The sequence below is a fragment of the Marmota monax genome, unplaced genomic scaffold (genome assembly GCF_021218885.2).
Source record: "Marmota monax isolate L192 unplaced genomic scaffold, Marmota_monax_Labrador192_F-V1.1 WCK01_AAM20220418_F8-fsc00022, whole genome shotgun sequence".
In the NCBI taxonomy this organism is placed as follows: Eukaryota; Metazoa; Chordata; class Mammalia; order Rodentia; family Sciuridae; genus Marmota; species Marmota monax.
The window spans coordinates 28,881,590-28,903,016 of NW_026695215.1; the positions used below are offsets into that span (position 1 = coordinate 28,881,590).

Consider the following 21,427-nt stretch of genomic DNA (forward strand, 5'->3'; position numbering starts at 1 on the left):
ACTTCACACTGTGTTTTCCCAGGAATTTTCTCCAGCTCTCTTTGCCTTTAGGAGCTTGGTGCTGGCAAAAGAGGGGAAGGAAGAAAACCACAGGGTTCTTCCTGAGGAGACCCCATGCTTCCCCTCAGTCTTTCATACCAATCAGTGCAGGGAGCCCACACCTGGGGAAGACTGAGGTCCTTTTGTTTTCTGACTACATATGCTGCTTCTCCTGGCCTCTCTATGGGAGCTTGTATGAGGTGGAAGGAGCTACTTGGAGTGCTTTCCTGCCAGCTGGCCCCAGACTTGGTCATCTCAGCTCACCAGAGAACTTCTAATATGTGAATTTTCAAAAGGAAGAAATCAGGATTGCTTTTGAGCTCCCTGACCTCTGCAAATTAGCCAGCCCTGTCCCTCAAGTAGGGCAGTGGGGTGAAGGAGGGACACACTCATACCTAATTAAAAAAATCTCCAAGTCTGTAAACAATCGTAGATGTAACTCTTCTCTTTTGCTATGGAGAATTCTGTCTATGGTAGAAAGCTTTCACAAGACATAGTGAACCTGTGATGTTTCACTGTTTCACTTCCCAGAGATTTTGAGGCTTGAGGCAAGGGCTAGTAGGAGGCAAAGCAATTTACCTTAACCTCAGAGAGCTGCCCAAAGTAAAAGAGACATCTGGTAGAAGCAACGTTTGTTTTAGGGTCTTTGTGCTTAGGTATGTGCAACTAACTCAGACTATGTAGAAATTTGTATCTGAGCTCTGCTTTTTTTCCCACTAAAATGTTATTTTAAAATGTTCAATCCTATAGGAAAGTTTCAAGAACAGTACAATGATGCGCCCCATAATCTGTATACTTTTCTATATGTATGTGATATGTCAAGCAAAAATGAAGATTAGTATGACACTCATATATTATTAAGCTAAATTCATCAATTTTAATGTTTTGCTACAAATAGGAAATTCTCTTGTACCACCACACTAATATGCCTTTGAGGAAACTTGATATTAATATGAAACTATTATCAGGTATATAATACTGATATTCAAAATTTCCTAAATCCATTTTATCAGGATTTTGTAAATATATAGGATATGATCAAGGATCACATGCTACATGTTGTTGTCATGTTTCTTTAGAATCTTATAATCTATAATGGTTCTCTCACTTTTAGTTTTCAGAGAGCACTGACATTATTGAAGAGTCCTGGAGGCTGTATCCTCCAGGAATTTTTAACTCTCACACTAATTTACTAACAATTTATACAAACAAAAGAGACCTGAGTGGATACAAATCAGATGTCTAAAAACTGAATACAAAATTTTTTGAAAGCAGCCAGATAAAAATGACATATCACATATAAATAATAATGGTTGGATTCCTGCCAGAAGCCACAGAGGTCAGAAGATAGTGAGAGGGATCTTTACAGTGCTGAAAAATACTTCTGGTTTCAGTTCCAACATGTGAAAAACTTGGAAGTTGTGACTTCCAGCCTTATAACAGGAACAAATGGAAAACCAGCAACTTTTACATCCCCACCAGAGAACTGAGGTAGCAGGGCACAATGCCACCATAATTGGAGAAAGAGGTGAATCCAGGGTCATGGGACAGCTCTGTTCCCCTGAAGAAGAAGCCATGGGAACCATCAACTGGTAGGAACACCTAATGGTAATTCTGATAATTTGCTGGTAAATTATTGTGAGAGTGAGAAACTCCTGGAGGACACAGCTTTAGAGAGCCCCATCAGGCTCACCTCCAGGAACTTTACTAGCTTCTCTTGCTGAAAAGCTAATGAAGATACCCTCATGGCTCAGGCAGGGGTTGGAGAAAGGTAATCATTGTGAAAAGATCAACCATTCTCCAGAACAAAAACCTACTCTGCAAGAAAAAGGACTTCACCAGAGCCGTGTTCCTGAAGGGGAAAGGCATTTCTCCTACTCCAGGCTCTTGTTTCATGCAAGGTGATAGTGGTTGTGGAAAAGTAAGAAACACCAGTGATAGTCACACTCCAGCAATGCAGCTCACTCAATACAATTATTTAATCATAGACCACAGACTCCTTATTTCCTCTCTATTGTGCCACTATACCAAAAGCCTCCAGCACAATTATGAAGAATTACAGCTGAAAGAGTTGAAGACAAATTATTTCTGGGCAATAAATGAACATAAAGACATTATAGGAATATGAAGTTTCTGGCCTCTTTGGCAACAGAAAACACTAAACTTGACTGATCTTCTATTCAGATTAGCACAAAATCTCACCAGATAAATGGCCTATTTACCTCAGTTCCTATTATTCAATACACTATGTCTAGCTTTCAATCCAAAATAATTATAAGGCATACATACTAAAAATGCAAGAAGGAACAAAGTCTAAGGACATAAAGCAAGCATTAGAATGAGACCCTCAGATGATGTGGCTGTGGGAATTATCAGATAGGTGTCGCGACCCCTTGCTCGCAAGGAAGACGCAACTCAGGAATCTTCTTTCAGCAGTTTATTCAGGCCCTTGATATTTCTTCTTCTTTCCCTCGGATGCCCCTCCCAGCCTTAATAAAGCATCTCAAGCCCCAATGCGAAGCTGCCACGTGGAGCTTTCTCATAGGGTGGTGAAAAACCACGCGCCAACTCTCCCAAATAAGGAGTTGTTTGTCACAGACCACAGCGGAGCCAGCGCCATCTTGTAATGGCGACCATAGTCTGCAGAAACGGCAGAAGCGGCTCACCACAGTTCCCCCTTTCTGTTTTCTTAAAACAATACAGGCGAGAGTAGAGGTCCTATCCCACTGTGCAGAAGTGGCTGCATAGTATGGCTCAGTCCTAAGGAGGGCCCTTCCCTAGACCTGGTCCCATATCAGCCGACGCCTTTTTTCGTGGGGCGGGGCGTGGACGCATCTAACCCGCATGCAATAGGACATGCTCTCCTTGAGGTCCACGTCAAGGTTCACTCAAGTGCAGTGCCTTGCCTCACATCCTGTATCGTGACGATGGTGGACAAAGGGGGATAGCTGAGGCTGAACTGTGGCTGTTTATAATGACAAACAAGTTGACAGCACCCTGAAAGAAAGGCACGGACTTTAAGGCGATAGAAAAGCACTAGTGTGGAAACCCATCTGCGTGCAATGGCAGTAAGACCGGCAGAGTGCAAGGGCTTTCCAACACTAAGAGAATAACAAGGAAAGTCATGTCAATCCCAGTGCAATGTTATAATAACTTGGGGTGTAACGACCATGTCAAAGGTTTACTGTTTAAGATGCGCAAGCCAGACTTGAGGTGAGATGCCATTTTCTAAAGCTGCAAGAGCTTGTATGATCATAGCCTTATCGTGAGCACTGTGGGCCTTAAGGCGACAGAGAAACCACAAACAGAGGAACATACCGAAGCAACACATTGCACCAAAAATGCCTACCCCCACCCACTCTTTGAAGAAGGAAAAAGCAGAAGATATCCAATCGGTGAATTGACCCAAAGTCACAGGATCGACATGAGTACTGTTCAAGACAGCTATCTGGGTTAGTTGAGACTGGATCATGTCTTCTGCTGCCATGGACCAATTTCCGGCCAAATATTCGCCAATGATGTGGGAGGCATTCCTGGAATCATCATTAAATCTGACAGAGGTTATGCATAAATGTGCACGTTGGTCAACACAACCCAAAAGCACCAAGTCAGCCAATTGTTCTACCTGAGCTTGAAGTAAATCTATTCTTTGGTTGGCAGCTAAAATCCCTGACAAAATATGTTGATTAATTGTATTTTGGGATTCAAGTATAGTGGAAGTTTGTTGAACAACTTGATTAATGGTGGCAGCAGTTTGTACTTGGCTGGCCATGGCTACTCCGGTCGTAACCGCTGCAGCATCAGACACTGCCACAGCTGTCACTATAGCTGCCGTAATTCCAAAATCCCTGTGGACTCTAAGTAGCTCAACAATGGGGAATTTATCTGGGTCCGCAGTGACTGGGATTGGGACAAAGGTTGGAATTTTCATAACCACTGCCATAGTCCAGGAGCCATTCCAACACTCAGACAAGTAACAGGTAGTATTAGAACAATTAAGCATTCCCTGTAATGTAACATTAGCCAAAAGAAACAGGAAAGGAGATTGGAGACAGACTGCTGCGGAGGGTAATGTAGCATTAAACAATTGTGAATTGTGTGAAGTAATTTTAAGTCTCCTACCTCGCTCCGAGTCTTGGGTACTGTCAGAAACATTAAACAGCCAACTTTGGACTCCTAATATTTCCCTGGGGAAACACAAGCGCGGACTAGACTAGCCCAATCTGAGGGAGTCATGCAAAATCTAGTAAGTCCCTCCACCTGAGTGAGAGTGAAAGCGGCATCTACGCCATAAGTACGGACAGATTCTGCCAAGGTTTTAATTATCTTAAAGTCTAAAGGCTCATGATATCTTCCCCTGTTGTCATCCTGAAAAACTGGATAAGCAAGACCCATCTCAGTGTTAACAGCCCTCCATGTTTGGGCATGGAAAGCTCTCCCCGAAACACACCCACCATACGGTGGTGGATCCGGGGGATCGCTTTTCTTGAGCCCCTGTTTATTTCTGTTCCCTTCTCCTATAGCTAAACTCTCTAGCTGACGAGACAGCCTCCCGAGCTCTTCCTCCTCATCCTCCTCTTCCTCTGACCCACTTTCACATGGGGGTGTGCGCAGCATACTGAGATCTGGATACAATCGTCTCCTCCCCTGTTTCACACTCCGCACACTCCCATCCTCCTGAGGCACCTCACTTCCTGCCATCTCCAATTTCTCCTCATGTAATTGCTCTAGAACTTCCTGTCCTTTAGTAAGTGCTTCCTGACATCTGCCATCTGTAAGGCAACTACGGACCATTTTCCAAAGGGGTATCACCCCACCCTCTAATATGCCCTGCTCAGAAGCAAAGTCAAGATCTTTGCCTAATTTATCCCAACTAGGTACAGTAAGGCTGCCCGAAAATGCAAACCACGGTGCAGCGATATCTATCTTCTGTAAAAATCTCTGTAAAGTACTGTGTTTCACTTCCAGGCCTTTGGAACGTAACAGGCCATCTAGGGCCAGGAGAAGTGGACTTGAAGATGCGGCACCCATGACACAACAACAAAAGAAGCACAAAAAACAAAAGTGAAATGACACAACAAAAGAAACACAGAAAACAAAAGCGAAAGTAGAAGCGAAAGTACACAGTGCAGCTGCAATAAAATGTAATGCTCTCTCTTCCTTTACAGAGGAGCTGCCCCGCTTTGGTTGCGGATCCCACTTACCTGGGACTAACCCCGCTTTGATCGCGGATCCCACTTATTGGGACTAACCCCGCTTTGGTCGCGGATCCCACTTACCTGGGACTAACCGGTGCACCACCCCTGACTGCTGAAAGTTCTGGTTCCCGGGTTTCGGCACCACTTGTCGTGACCCCTTGCCCGCAAGGAAGACACAACTCAGGAATCTTCTTTCAGCAGTTTTTTCAGGCCCTTGATATTTCTTCTTCTTTCCCTCGGATGCCCCTCCCAGCCTTAATAAAGCATCTCAAGCCCCAATGCAAAGCTGCCACGTGGAGCTTTCTCATAGGGTGGGGAAAAACCACGCACCAACTCTCCCAAATAAGGAGTTGTTTGTCACAGACCACAGCAGAGCCAGCGCCATCTTGTAATGGCGACCATAGTCTGCAGAAATGGCAGAAGCGGCTCACCACAGATAGGGAACTTGAAACAACTATGATTGAGATGCTAAGGGTTATACAGGGTTATAGGTGAACAAGAATATTAAAGAAAAGATAGATAACATAAGCTGAGAGATGGAAATGGCAATCAAGGAAAAAAAGGAAAGACTAGAAATCAAAACGATTAAGATAAATGCTTAACACCTTTGATGGGCTCATCAGTTACCCTGGACATGACTGAGGAGAATATTAGTGGACTTGCAGATAGGTCAGAAGAAACTTCTCAGGCAAAATTGCAAAGAGAAAAGAAAAATTGAAACAGAAAATTTAAGAACTACATGGCAATTGCAAAAGATAAACACATGCACAATTGGAATTGGAGGAGGAGAAGCAAAATAGAACAGAGTTGAGGAAAGAGTAATAATGATGGAAAACTTTTCTAAAGTAATAGATACAGGGAGTTCAAAGAACATCAAACAAGGCAAATACCCAAAATCTACACCTAGAATCTTTCAAATTGCTGAAAATCAAAGACAAAGAGATGGTGTTTAAAGAAATAAATAATCTTACTTATAGAGGAGCAAAGAATCTTAGTGCACTTCTCCTAAAATTTGCTAGAAAGAGAGTTTAATAAAATCTTGAAGTGTTGAAAGGAAAACCCACCAGCCTATAATCCTCTATCCAGTGTATCATGGTTTGATATGGTGTGTCCTCCAAAAGTTCATGTGGGAGACAATGCAGGAATGTTCAAAGGTGGAACAGTTGGATTGTGAGAGTTGTAGGCTAATCAGTAGATGAACCCACTTATATGGATTAACCCAGTGATATCTGTAGAGAGGTGGATCAACTAGGGCATGCCTTTGGGGCTTGTATTTTGTTCCTGTGAACTGAAGTGTTCTCTCTCTGTCTCTCTCTCTGTCTCTCTCTTTCTCTCTCTCTCTCTCTCTCTCTCTCTCTCTCTCTCCCCCCCCCCCCCGGCTGTTATGTTCTGAGTTACTTTCCTCTGCCACCTTCTGCCACTCATGTTCTGACTCAACTTAAGCCCAGCACTATGGAGTCAGCTGACCATAGACTGAACCTCTGAAAATGTGAGCTAAAATCAATTTTCCTCCTCTAAATTGTTTCTTGTTCTGTATTTTGGTCACAGTGATGCAAAAGCTGACTAAAACAGTGAAATTATTCTTCAAAAGTGAAGCATAAATAGGTTTTCCTTTCAACACTTCAAGATTTCAAGTTTCTCACATAAACAAAAACAAAGGGAATTTATCACCAGCAACCTACTCTGAGCAAAAAAGTTCAAACAAGTTCTTCAAGGAAAAGAAAAAATGATGTAGGTCAGAAACCTGGATCTACAAAAAGAAAAGAAGAGCACTGGAGAAGAAATAAAAGTGAAATGCCATATTTTCTTTGTCTTATTCCTGATATAAAAGATAACCATGTGTTTAGAGTGGTGACAGTAACCATATATTGGGTGATTATAGCATAGGAAAAAGTGAAATTAATGACAGCAATATCATAGGATATCTGCACTACTCATGAAAGGGTGGACTATTATTTGAAGATGTTCTTATATTCTTATGATGTACATGGCAAACTCTGGGGCAACCACTAAACATCTGATAAAGGAAGATAGTTGATATTCTAAGAGAGGGGATAAAATGAAATCATATAAAATGCTCATATAACCAGAAAAAATGGGAAAATGCATAAAGAACAAAGGCAAAATAGAGAAAGCAATTATAAATTCAATAAATACTACTCCAACTCTACCAATAATCACCTAAATGTGACTAGTCTAAATATGCCAATTAAAAGAAAAAGTGTCAAACTGAATAAAGAAACAAGACTCCACCATATATTGTCTATAAAAAACCCACTTTGATTATGAAGACCCAGATACAATTAGAGCCAAAAGATGGACAGAGATGCACTATACCAACTAATCAATGGGAGTATGCAATAGCTATATTAATTTTACATAAAGTACATTTGAAATATGGAAAATTATCAGGGATAAAGAGGGACAAACTCCAAGAAGACACACAATTCTAAATGTGTAAGTACTTTTAGCAACAGAAATCTAAATATGTGACACCAAAACTGATATAACTCAAGGATAAATTGGCAAAATTCACTACTATAGTTGGAGACTTCCAAACACTTCTATCAGGGCTTGATAGATGAAGCAGGCAGAAAATCATTAAGGATATAGTTGACCTGAATGGCACTTTCAATCAACCTGATCTTATTGGAATTCTAAAATATGCTACCCCAATGAATAGAGTACACAATCTTTTCAAGTTTACATAAAATTCAGGAAGGCACACCATGTCCTGTGCCATAAAATAATCATCAATAAATTTAAGAGATTAGAAATCAAATAAAATATATTCTTATATCACAATGAAATTAAGCTGAAAATCACCAATATAAAGAGAATTGAAAAATCCCCAAATATTTGAGAATTCAATAATACATTTGTAAATAACATATGAGTAAAAATAGTCTAAAGGGTAATTTTTGAGTATTTTGAATTAAACAGAAGAAATTACAATTTATCAAAATTACACAATTTATCCAATGAACTGGGTAAGCATTTAATGCACTTAGGGGGAATTTATAGCACTGAAGACACAGATGAGAGAAGAAGAGGGAACTAAACTCAGTAATCTAGCTTTTAGAAGCCAAAGCAAAAGAGCAATTTAAGCCTAAAGCAAGCAAAAAGAAAAAAAAAAAGAAAAATCAATAAAATTAAAAACAATAGAAAAGTTACTACAAACCACTCTTTTGCCCACAAATTTGAAAATTTAGCTAAAATAAATGGGTTCCTTGAAAAAGTATACAACTCAAACTCACACAAGGAGAAATAGACAATCTGAATTGGTTTGCTTGTATTAAGGAAAATAAATGAAAATCCAACAACCTTCTAAAAGAATAAACATTGAGTTTCTTTGGCTTTGCTGATGAATTGTATGAGAAATTTGAAAAAATAAATGTCCTCAGTTGTGTACTATTTCTCCATCAACTCTTCCAGAATATACTGGTTCATCAATTTTAATAAGTGCCATACTAACAAAGGGTGTAATAATAAGGCAAACTGGGTGTAGAGCATAGGAGAACTATGTCTTTATATCATTGCATTTTTTCTTTAAGTAAAAAAAAAACTGTTCTAAAATAAAAGTTTATTTTTTAAAACAAGAACTGAAAGGAAAAATTGTCAAACCAGAATTCTATATGAAGCAAAAAACCAAATGACTACATAAATATGAATACATATAATGTGTGTACATATGTATATACTTTAAATATGTATACACTTTGTATATTGAAATACATATATAAAGTATTAAGAAAAATTGAGATAATTTCTGCTAAAGGGAAATTTCTCAAGGGAAATTTTTGAATATTTTGAATTATACAGAAGAAATTCATTTAGTGTGAAGTTCTAACTGAAGTTCTTTGGACTAAAGGAAAGTAGTACCAGTAGATGATCAGATCCTCAGAAAGATATGAGTGCCAGAAATGGTAACCATGTAAATTATGCAGGATCATACTTTCAACCTATCACTTTTTCTCTTAATTCATTTAAAAAAATATCCTACAGTTTAAAGAAAAGTGACAGCACTGTATGGTGGGATTTATGAGGTATGGAAATGCAATTCTTGCCAGAACTGTAGCATATAGTAGGAGGTTAAAATTAATACAGACTCGGCGATTGTGGTGGCACATGTCTGCAATCCCAGTGACTCAGGCTGAGGCAGGAATATCAAAGCCAGCTTCAGCAACTTAGAAATTCCCTAAGAAATGTACTGGGACCCTGTTTCTAAAAATTAAAAAAAATTCTGGGGATGTGGCTCAGTGATTAAGTGCCCCTGGGTTCGCCCCTGGTACCAAAAAAAAAGTAGTATGGATTTAGAAGATTTTATTTTAAATAAAAACATTAACTCTAAGTTAATGGTTAAAATTTAAGATTACAGATAAGGAAGAACAGAAGAGCAAAAGTCAGATGGTACAAACAGGAAACAAAGAGCAAAATATGAGGCCTAAGTCCAAATATATCAATATTACATTGGACAGAATGAATTAAACACCCAGTTAGAAGGCAGAGATTATCAGAATGGGTTAAAAAAATCAAGACCTAATCGTGCCTACAAGAGATATGCTTTAAATCTCAAGATACAGGAAGATTGAAAATTACAGAGTCAGGAAAATAATAATGCAAAAATAAAGAATGAAAAGTTGGAACCACTGTATTAATATCAGATAAAATAAACTTCAAAAGTTTTACCATAAATGGAAATTCTGAAGAAAGATATGACAATAATTAATGTTCCTGCACCCAGTAACAGAGCTTCAAAATATATAAAGCAAAAAGCAACAGAATTAAAGGGATACACAGTTACCAACCATCGTGGGGGATTTTGATACCTGTCTCTCAGTAAATACATTAAATGGTCAAAAATATTAATGAAGACATAGACGATTTGAACAACAGTATCAACTACCTCAGCCTAACTGACTTTATAGAATACAACACCCAACAACTACAGAACTCCAATTTCCTTTAAGGGCACTTCATACTTTCATTGAAACAGATCATATTCTGGGCCATAAAACAATATTCCTTACCAATAAATGGGATAGCTTCAAACTCAGAAGCTTCTTCTCAGCAAAGGGAATGATAAATAATGTGAAGAGAGAGCCCACAGGGTGGCAGAACATCTTTACTACACACAAACCAGATAGAGCACTAAATTCCAGGATATATAAAGATCTCAAAAATCTTAACACCCCAAAACCAAATAACCCAATCAATAAATGGACTAAGGAACTGAGCAGACAATTCTCAGAAGATGTGTGTTTATCAACAAGTATGTGAAAAAATGTTCAACATCTCTAGAAATTAGAGAAATACAAATCAAAACTACTCTCAGATTTCATCTCACTTCAGTCAGAATGGCAATTATCAAGAAGACAAGCAAAAATAAATGTTGTGAGCATGTAGGGGAAAAGACACACTCATATAATGCTGGTGGGACTGCAAATTGATGTAACCATCATGGAAAGCAGTATGGAGATTCCTAAGAAAACTTGGAATGAAACCACCATTTGACCCAGATATTCAACTTCTCAGTCTATTCCCAATGGACTTACAATCAGCATACTACAGTGACGTAGCCACATGGGTTATAAAGCAGCTCACTTCACAATAGTTTAACTATGGAACCAACCTAGGTGTTCTTCAACAGATGAGTGGATAAAGAAAATGTGGTCTATATGCACAATGGAATATTATTCAGTTTTAAAGAAGAACGAAGTGATGGCAACTGCCAGTAAATGAGTGGAAGTGGAGAATATCATACTAAGCAAAATAGGCCAATTCCAAAAACCAAAGTCTAAATGTTTCCTCTGATATTTTGACACTAATTTACAATAAGGAGCATGGCTTTGGAAGAATAAAGTTATTTTGGATTAGGCAGAGGGGAGTGAAAGTAGGGGAGCCAGGTATAGTGTAAGAAGAAGAGTAGACATTATTACCCTATGTGCATGTATGACCACATGACTGATGTGATTCTACATCACATACAACCCCAAAACTGAGAAGCTATACTTCATTTGTGTATGATGTGTCAAAGTGCCTTCTGCTGCCCTGTATAACTAATTAGAACAAATAAAAGAAAAAAAAAGAATGGTAGCAGCCAAGGGGTGGAGGAGGAGAAATAGGAGTTATTACTTACATGGTGGCAGAGATTCTGTTTGGAGTGACAAAACTATTCTGGAAACAGAAAGTTGTACAATATTGTGAGTGTAATTAATGCCTCTGAGTTTTCCACTTAACATGGCTAAAATGGCAAATTTTATGTTACAAGTCTTTTAAAACAATTAACACTTTATTAAAGTTTAAAAAATTTTTCTTTTCAGAAAATTAAAGACTAGGATGTCAGCAGCTGGAGCTAGCATGGCAGCTGAGTGCAAGACCAAGTTGTCCAAGAACCTGCTGTGCATGAAGTTCATGCAAAGGGGACTGGACTCAGAAACCAAGAAACAACTAGAGGAATAAGAAAAGAAGATCATCAGTGAAGAACATGGTACTTGGGTTTGCCAGAGCTTAAAGAGAAAGAGAGTGTCATAACAGAGGAGCAGAGCTTCTTGTTATGTGAAGATCTTCTGTATAGAAGAATGTCATTCAGAGGATTTAATTCTGAAGTTATAAATTGATGCTTCAGATGAATGTTAATAACAGAGCAGAAGATGAAGATAAGATGAAATAGTAGAGCTTGATGTGTCAGATGAAGAAATGGCTAGAAGATATGAGACCTGGAGGGGACAACTGGAAAAAATTTTGCCAAGAAAAGAGACCATGCCAATTATGAAGAAGATGAAAATGGAGGCATAAAACCAGTTAAAGCAAAGATGTTCTTAAAGCCCCAAGATTAAAAATGATGCCTTAAAATATGTCTCAGGGTGGCCATGAGAACAGCAGACTTTGGAGCCCATCCAAAATAGCCCATTAGCTATTAATACTTGATATTTATTTGCAAAGAGATGTGTAATTTTAGAAACAGACTGTGTTTGAAACATGTGTGTAATGGATGTTATACATCCTTTTCCAAATCAGGTTCATCAAAAGCGAAAGTTGAGCCTCAATCTTACAGATGTATATAGGCACAGCGTTGCTTCCTAAAGATTTTACCTTAGTTATTTTTATATATCTCTCCAGTCACTGACCTTGAATGGACTCCTGTAGATTAATGCCAGTGTTTAATTGCCTTTAAGATTATATTTTACTTTAAATTATTAGTCATATAATCATGTCCAGCCAATTCATATATTCATTTTGGAGTCAAATGTCATAGGAATTTATTATATGTACATTCATCAAGAGCAAACACACCTCTCAAACCTGAAGTATTTGCATGCTACCAGGTCAATCATTTTATGGTATTGTTTTTTGTTTAAGGCATTTAATTTTTTTAAAAATTGTATGTAATAAACATCTGTTTCCACACACACACAAAAAAGAATAGGATGCCATTTCAGTAGTTTTCCTGGAGAACCTCCTTGGCTGCCAAGATGTGTAGTGTTAAACTTGTGAGTGGTTTCGCCATATTCAGGAATGGGTGTTGCCAAAGAGAGGAAACAAAAAGTGCATAATTTGGAAGCAAAACATGTTCTTTCAACTAAGGCCTGAAGACTACTTATGAATACAATTGACTTCAACAGCCCATATTTTAATACCTGCCCAAACCTCTCATAGTCACAACCATAACTTTCATAAACTGTTTTGAAAAGAGTTGTTTTTAATTATTCTAAATTCTAAAAGTTGACTGTTAAACAGCCCATTAATACACTCATGCCTGCATCGAATGGACATGATATTTGATAATATAACAAAACAAACTATCACGAAATTAAACTTTTACTCCTGGCAGATGAAACCCTAAAATGTAGCAGCTGCCTTTTGGTAGTGATCAATGAATAGAAATGAAAACTTTCTGTTGGTTATTCAAAAAGAGTCAATATTTCCCCCAAATCACATCATTTTCAAATTTACCTCTAGTAATTCCCCGGCTGAATCTCTCTTGTCAACTTCCACTTCAAGGCACTTATTCAAGAAGTCCAGGAATGCCAGGGAAACTTTCTCTGGGTTCACAAGTACTGGTGCTTCATTGATGGCAATAAGGTGTAAGGCCTAAAAATAGAACAACATCTGTGACATTCTTTTTTTTTGGGGGGGGGGGTTTGGAATACTGAGGGTTGAACCCAGGGTGGCTTTACCAGTGAGCTACATCCCTAAACCTTCTTTTTAATTTTTGAGTTAGGGTCTCACCAAATTCTTGAGGCTGACCTTAAACTTGTGATCCTCCCTCTTTAGCCTCCCCAGTCACTGGGATTACAGGTGTGCAACCATTGGGTATAGCATTTATGACATTTTTAAGGTAGCTCAACAAGTTATAATGTAATTTATCAAGTTTATGGAACTATTTTGTGTGTGTTTGTGTTTGTGTGTGTGTGTGTGTGTGTGTGTGTGTTGTGTTGAAACAAAACCCAGGGCTTGTGCATGCTGGGAAAGCATTCGAACACTGAACAACATCTCCAGCCTCTCTGAATTCTGCAAAGACAATCGCTATAAATACTACAGTGAGTAAAATGAGGTTATCATTATCTCTTCCTGCTTGACTTTTGTATCCTCCCTCCTTCCCTTCCTTTATTGTTTCTCCTCCTCCTCCTTCTTTGACTTCCCTCCTTTCCTCCCTCACTCCTTTCTTCACCCCCCCTTTCTTTGTGCGGGGGTGGTGCAGGAATTGAACCCAGGAATATGCTAGGCAAATAAGTGCTCTAATGCCGAGCTATACACCAGCACTCCTTTTTTCATTTTATTTGGAGACAGGGAATCTATAAATTGCCCAGGCAGGCTCCAACTTGAGATCCTCCTGCCTGAGCCTCTCCAGAAGCTGAGATTACAGGTGTGTGTCCCCAGGCCTGGCAGCTTCATTTTTTCTGGGTTGAAGTATAAATACAATATATTTATATAAAGAAAATAAAATCAACCTGGGGTGCATAAAAGTATAATAAAAATGATGACAATCCTTTTGCCAATGTGGACTACATTGTTAAACCTTCACAAGCTTTCTAAAAGTCACATTTCAAAACAATTTGGATCTCCTGAAACTCTTTTCCTTCAAAAGCTATATGCCAGCTTCATCATTCCTAATAACTGACCATAAAATTATTCTAATGGCTAAATTGAATAGTACCTTAATATGGGTTTTTCATAATTTAACCAATCCCCTTTAGAAAATCTTTTATTAATTAATTTTTGATTATTAATTTTAAGTTTCTAGAAATGAAATTATTTCTAATTAATGGATTTTTTAGTATAAATTTTAGGTTTTAATAGAGACCCTCGCTGAGTTGCCTGTGACACAGGAAGAACACTTTAAGGGATCTTGCTGACCTTCTTCAAAACTGAAAAGACAACTAGATAGCCTTGCAAATGCTTTTTCCAAATGCATACTGGATTTTAAAATGTGGATCCTGAAATTCTCCCATGTTGGCCCCTCATTTTCTTATTATTATCTTGCATTAGAGTGCAGTATACTTACTACAATGATACCTGCCACAGTCTGGCTGGGCACAAAATAATCAAGCCACCACACTGCCTTGTAGATTCAAACAGCAACTCTTTATTCCCGACCTCTCACTGGCCCTCTACATGCACGTTCTGGGAAAAATTCACTCCCTTCACCTGGCTCTGCATACCAATTCTCTCAGAACCCCACGAGAACTCAATGGGAACTCAAGGAGTGGGCGCCTGAGGCAGCAGGATATGCCTATTCCCAGCAGGATCCACCGTAAACCTGGAACCACCCTAATCCAGCAGGATCTACACTAAACCTGGAGCCACCCTAAGCCAGCAGGATCCACCCTAAACCTGGAGCCACCCTAATCTCTGAGCAGGGTTACCTTTCAATTAAAAATGCCATGTCATTCCTACTTGGCTATGGCTCTCAGCAGATACCTATGTGTATACATATCTATATATATTTACATTTTTGTTGTTTTTTGGCGGTGCTGGGGCTTGAACCGTGGGGACTCATGTATGCTTAGCAAGCACTCTACTACAAATGAACAAATACAGATATACTGCTATTAATCCAAACTGACACTTTACACTACAGTTCACTCTTTGTATTGGATTATATAATTCTATGGGTTTTGAAAAATGAATATTGTCCTGTATCTACCATTATAACATCATACTGAATAAATTCACTGCCCTAAAAACCTACAACTCATCCTCTTCACACCTCTGAATCCCTGCAATCATTGATTTTTTAAAACTCTTCATACTTGTGATGTCCTAAACTTACATGCTAGCAAGTGACCTAGTATGGATGAATATTCCTGGCCCATATGCTACACTTGCAATTGGAGAGCATCTAGCCCCTTTAGATGGAAGGACAACACTAAGCAATATGCTCTTAAAGATCTTTCAGAGAATAATATGCCCACACCATAGGCATGTAGTCAATTATCCAAGTTATTTCCCTTTAATAAATAAATAGATAGGATAAAATTATTTCATGAATTATGGTGTTATGATCTCATTTTTTATCCATGAATACTATTATATTGTATGGATGTAACACATACATTGAATTAATTTTGTTTATTTTGTGGTGCTGAGGATGGAACCCAGGGCTTCAGCAACCCAGGGCCTCATGCACTCTACCACTGAGCTACACACAGTCCTCACATTCACTTTTTAAACTACTGGGTGGAGCAAGAGGAAAAACTTTCCAAAGTCGAAGAAAAGATCAGCCATACAATGGAAGAGCTGGAGACCTACTGAAAGCGAGCCCGATTGCTAGAAGAAGAATTGGAGAGAACCATTCATTCCTGTCAGGGGCAGATTATTTCCTCTGAGAAAAAAGCACATGATAGTGAGTTGGCAGCTCAGGTTGCTGAAAGAAACCTCAGTTATTTCAGGAAACAAAATGCTCACAACAGATAAAAATTAACTGAGAAGGAGCTTAGATTTGAACTTGTAGAAAAAGATCTGTAGTATGCACTGGATGTTTCTAACTCAGAATTGGGCAGAAAGACTTCCCCAAATGGGCCCTCACCATTGGGGTGGCCTTCATCTGAAATAAGACCTCCTAATTTGGAAAAGAAGGGTCCACTCACACTCTCACCTTTGGCTCCAGTGGGAGAAGGAAGAGGCTCAAGGGGCCCAGAGAATACTCTGGACCATATGCCTTGCAGTGAAAGAAGAGAATCCAGCTGTGATAGGTTCACTGATCTTCAGAGAGCACCTTCAGGCACTGGGCCCTGTTACCTTCATGGGAACAGGCCCGAAAGATGATGATCCCTCCGCCAGGCCAACCATAATCTTCTGATCCACATCTTCCTCTACAAAAGCAAGGTGGATGTTACTCAAATTGTAGTAGACCATAGGGACCAGCAGAACAACTCAGAAGTTCTAATATGCCTTCTTTGGATAAGGGGGATGGGCCTATGTCTTCACAAAGGCAATGCAGTAGAGAGGAGACCATAGTCAATCTCAGGGACTCTGATGGGCCTGAGTCACCTCTCCCTGCTGAAAACCAAGCAACTGGCTCTGGCTCTGTTTTTGCACCTTTCCCTCCAGTCAGAGGTGCCTTGTTTCCAGTAGACCCAAGGAATCAGTTCATGAGAAGAGGACCTTTTTTCCCTCCACCTCCTCCAGGAAACAGGTAAGGAGCACCTGGAGATTATTTTTCACCAGCCCCCCCCCACCATTTCCAATGGGATATGTCTAAGCAGGGAGTTATTTTCCTCATGACCTTCCGCCAAGAGCTGGATTTGCTCCCACACCCCTGCATTCTGAAAGTCGAGGTGAGTTCCCTGCAGGGTTCCTTCCACCTGAAAATGAGCCTACTACTCAAAATCCAGAACCACAACAAGAAACCTGATGTTTTTATCTCTCTCTTCAAAAGGAATTTGACTTATCTGTCATTTTTAGTTTTTAAGTAACTGCTTTTGCTTAAGTAAGTGACTATACTTTTCCTCCAATTGAAGCTAAATGGAACTATAATTCTTATGATAGTGTTTTGTAAATAAAGATGGTTTAAGTATGAATCTTATGAGTAAATTATTCCTATTTTATTTTATTCTAGAGTATAGCATTTAATTTGATTAAGCCACTATTACATAAACAACAATGGGAGTTCTAGGTACGTGTAATGTAGTGTTGGGTATATTTCAAACTCGCAACAAAGGCAGACCCATTATACAAAAAAATTGTATTTAATATGATTGTAGCAAATGAGAAAGTAACTTTATGTTTAATGAAAGGTTTTCATTGGTTTAAAGACTGGTTTGGCATATCAACTAGTTTTTCCATAAACAGAATAACTAGAGCATAGTAAAAGTAAACTAGAAAACACAACTAAACATGTCATGGAAATAGGAGATCTCAAATACAAAGAAAAATGCAGTTCTCAGGGAACTTTTTGGAATTGGAAACCAAAAATTAAACTCACTCTGATCCTGTTTTCCCTTATGTCATCTTCCTCGTCCCCTTCTTTTTCTCCTTCTCCTCCTCCTCCTCCTTATGCCTTTAATTAATTAATTCATTCATTCTTTCATTTGTTCGTTCATTCATTCTTTTCTATGTGGTGCTGATGATCCAACTGTGGGCCTTGCAAGTGCAAAGCCAGTGCTCTACCGCTGAGCCAAAACCCCAAACCCTGTATTTTTTATTTAATGACCATTTTTATGAAATTCAGAACTGCATTCTGCTATGGTTCACTGATGTGGGGATTGACCTTGTCTTTGGTTTTTGTTTTCTAGGAGAGTTTTGTAAAATACACATGGATTATTAGGACTTTTAAATGAAGAAACAAAGATGTAATTCCCCAATTTGTTATTCTTAGATTCCATACTTATAAACTGACTGCCAAACTACTATAAAAATTTTGAAACTCTCACTCTCCATTTCTATATCATTGCCAACAAGTGAAAATTCACCAACCTGTACCAATCCAGAAACCACACTTTGAACAATGTTTTCACAATAGAGACCAAGACACAACATTTATTTAAAAATACCCTAATTATGCTAAAGCTTTATTCAAGTGTTAAATATGCTCTAATTGTGTGTGTGTTTGAAATATACATTAAAGTTTAAAATAAATGCAGGTGTATAACCTCCTTCTTACAAATAAGAAGCAGCTTTATCATATTTGAAGGCCAGTGAGGAATCTGCCTGATACTTGAGCCCACAATTAATTGAAATGAGAAAAATTTGGGCATTGAAAAAGAAAGTCTACATGTTCAATAAATCTAATTGGTCTGTTTTCCCTCAAGATTCTCATCTGTTGTAAAATCAGACATATAAATAACCCTAATTTGACAGCATAAAACATCAGTTGCTTTAAATGAGTGGATGGGGGTTCGCAGCCATGTTTGTATAAAATGGAGTGAGGATCCCTCACTTATTGTTATCCAGAAATACTTCTGCCCAAACTACTATTGGAGAAGAGTTGCTGATATAGTTCGGGTCTTATACCAGTAAACTGGAAAGCTAATTTCAGGTTGAAAACTACTAAATTGATTTTACTAACTCGTTTTGGAAACACTGCCATGAAAAATTAGCAATATGTTCATAACGGCATCTAGATATCTCTCCACGGTGGTTTGGCTTAATGGGGGAGGGGGGTGAGGACTGTATATAACTGAAATGTCCATTAGTAGGTAGAAAACTATAATGTGAATTATAGTGCAGTTATCATTTTGAACTGAATCTAGGTAACATGGATTCATCTCTGTGTAATAAGCCTGCATCTGAAGAACACAATGTAGAGCTCCAAAACCAGAACTATACTTTCAGAATAACATGTTACATTTGTAATTAGAAATTCAGATAGATAGAGAGATAGATACATTGATATAAAAATATGAATCCAGTCTGCAAGTACATATATTTCAATGAATTAAAATCTCAGTAGTGTGGGAGTACTAGCAGATTAAGAGGACTGTGGCTGCATGCGAAATGGTTCATTTTTAAAAGAGTTTTTAAAATGTTAATTGACAAAAATTCAAAGTGTTTCAGTAAGTTTTGAGGTGTGACTTGGTAAAACAAGCACAGAGGTGAGAAAGAATTAAGTGCAGTTCAGTAGAACCAGGTATAATATCTGTACACATGACTCCCTGAATACGAGGAAAGAGGACACTTAAAAAAATCATAAGGACTCAGGAAAGATCAGGATTAGGGAGTTTTGTAGGAAACACTGAGTAAACAAAGCATGCAGGGGACAGAAAATGAGGAAGAAAAGGCCTCACAGGTGGTAAACCGATCCCTACCTCCCTGGTGTTTCAACTGTATAAATAACAGAGTGGCCAGCTCAGTGGGAAAGTACTTTGCAACTTTGTTTACACAGACAACAGAAAGTGCCACCAGAGTGGCAAAGTGAACCCAGTAAGGCAGATTAACTCCTTTGCCTTGGTGTTTTATACCAGCTATCTTTCTTACTGTCCCTCTGTTGCTCTACATTAATACGTGTTAGGACCAAATGCAATGACAAATCATTGTTCCATGTATTGATGAATCCTGCCAATTCCACAAAGCACAGCCATTTTAGTTAGTGTTCTCAATACCTTCTTTTCTACTCTCATCTTATTTTAAGACACACTTTCAGAGGAAAGAAGTTCTCCCTAAGCCACATGTGTCCTTTATTAAACTATGAATTGAGTGCTATTTCAAGTTGTTTTGGCTGGTACCTCAACATAGCCCATAAAACCTAGAAAAGTGTCATGCACCAACAGGGAGTACGCCTTCAGTGAGTCCTATTCTTTGCACACCAGGGTCGCCTTATTGTCCATTTAATGGTCAGAACACCTCTGTTACAGTGAGTATCCTTATTATTATGACTACAGTCTTATTGACTTGCGTGTTCAGATGAGGAAAAGGCTCAGGGAAGTTGACTTGAAAGCCAGTATTCTGATACAGTTGCTGTAGAGAAAAACAAGCTACTCAACTTGTAGACACTGATACAGCTCTGGCCATGTAAGTGTAAATAACAACAGGATTAATCATGCATGGTGGCTTAATGCCTTTGACTTGTCATGCATGTAGAGATATTTAGAAAACCAGTGACTACTTGTGCATCTTCTCCTTCGAACATCACATCTGACTCATCAACAATTCAAGTGTAACTAGGGAGGAAAAAATATGTTTGGATGTCTTTTTTGTACATCAAGCAATGAACTCTTTATCTTAACAACAACAGAATTCACCTTCAGGAGGTAAACTCATTTCAGAGAATCATATCTATCTTTCTCTTTGCTACATATTTATAAGGACAAGCTTCCTTAGATGTTTTCAAGTCCATGAGAAGTCAAAAGAAAAGAACATCTGTAAAAGCTTTTGAAGAATTTAGCAACTCTTTGAAAATTACTTTGAAAGTAGACTAATGTGAGAGTTTTCCTTTAGAAATGATTCAAATTACTTGCATAGAAAGTGTGAGCAGCTCTGGGGGTGTAGCTCAGTGGCAGTGAGCTGGCCTAGCATGCAGAAGGCCTTGGTCTTTAACCCACAATCCTGCAAGAAAAGAAAAGGGAGAGAGAGAGATGGAAGGGAGGGAGGCAAAGAGGGAGGGGTGGAGTGAGTGAGAGAGAAAAGAAGAAAGAAAAAAAGGAAGGAAGGGAGGAAGGAAGCAAGGAAGGAAGGAAATAGGGCAGGAAAGGGACTGAATCACTAAAACAAAAAGGCAAGTGGTACAAATACAAATATATGGCATAAATCTCTTTAAGCACTTTCAAAAGCTTTAGAATTTGAGTGACATCCAACTGAGTGATATTATGACTGTGTAGAATCTTCATAATAAGTCCCGCCTGGTCCTGGCCTAAACCAAACCAAGGTGTGGGTGGCATGGAGAGGACTCTGGCTGGAGAGGGAGGGACCTGAACCCGTGGCACATCAGGATGCACTGGGTAGGGAAGAAGCCAAGACTCCCCTGATGGGCAGTTGAGTTCAGCAAGGCTGCTGGGAGCTCTTAAGTGTGGCTTGGCCCGCCACACCCCTACCCCCTTTCAGGGGTTCACAGTGGTCTGCTTCATTCCCTGGTGCAGGTTTCAGTTCCTGACCAAACACCTGAGTGTCCACAGCCTGTGTTGGCCTGCCTGGGCAGGCCGTGCTTGTGGTGGCAAGAGCCAAAGCAGTCTTGGCATGATGGAGGGGCCAAGGGCTTCCTCTCAGCCATACTAGTAAGTGGTCCTGAAAGAAGTACCTAGGGTTGTGGC

The 21,427-nt window shown here is 39.0% G+C and overlaps 1 pseudogene; it reads left to right on the top strand.

The window, feature by feature from the left end:
* The first annotated feature begins 11,597 nt into the window (after positions 1-11,597).
* LOC124084236 (M-phase phosphoprotein 6-like) lies at positions 11,598-12,117 on the top strand (annotated as a pseudogene).
* The last annotated feature ends 9,310 nt before the right edge of the window (positions 12,118-21,427 follow it).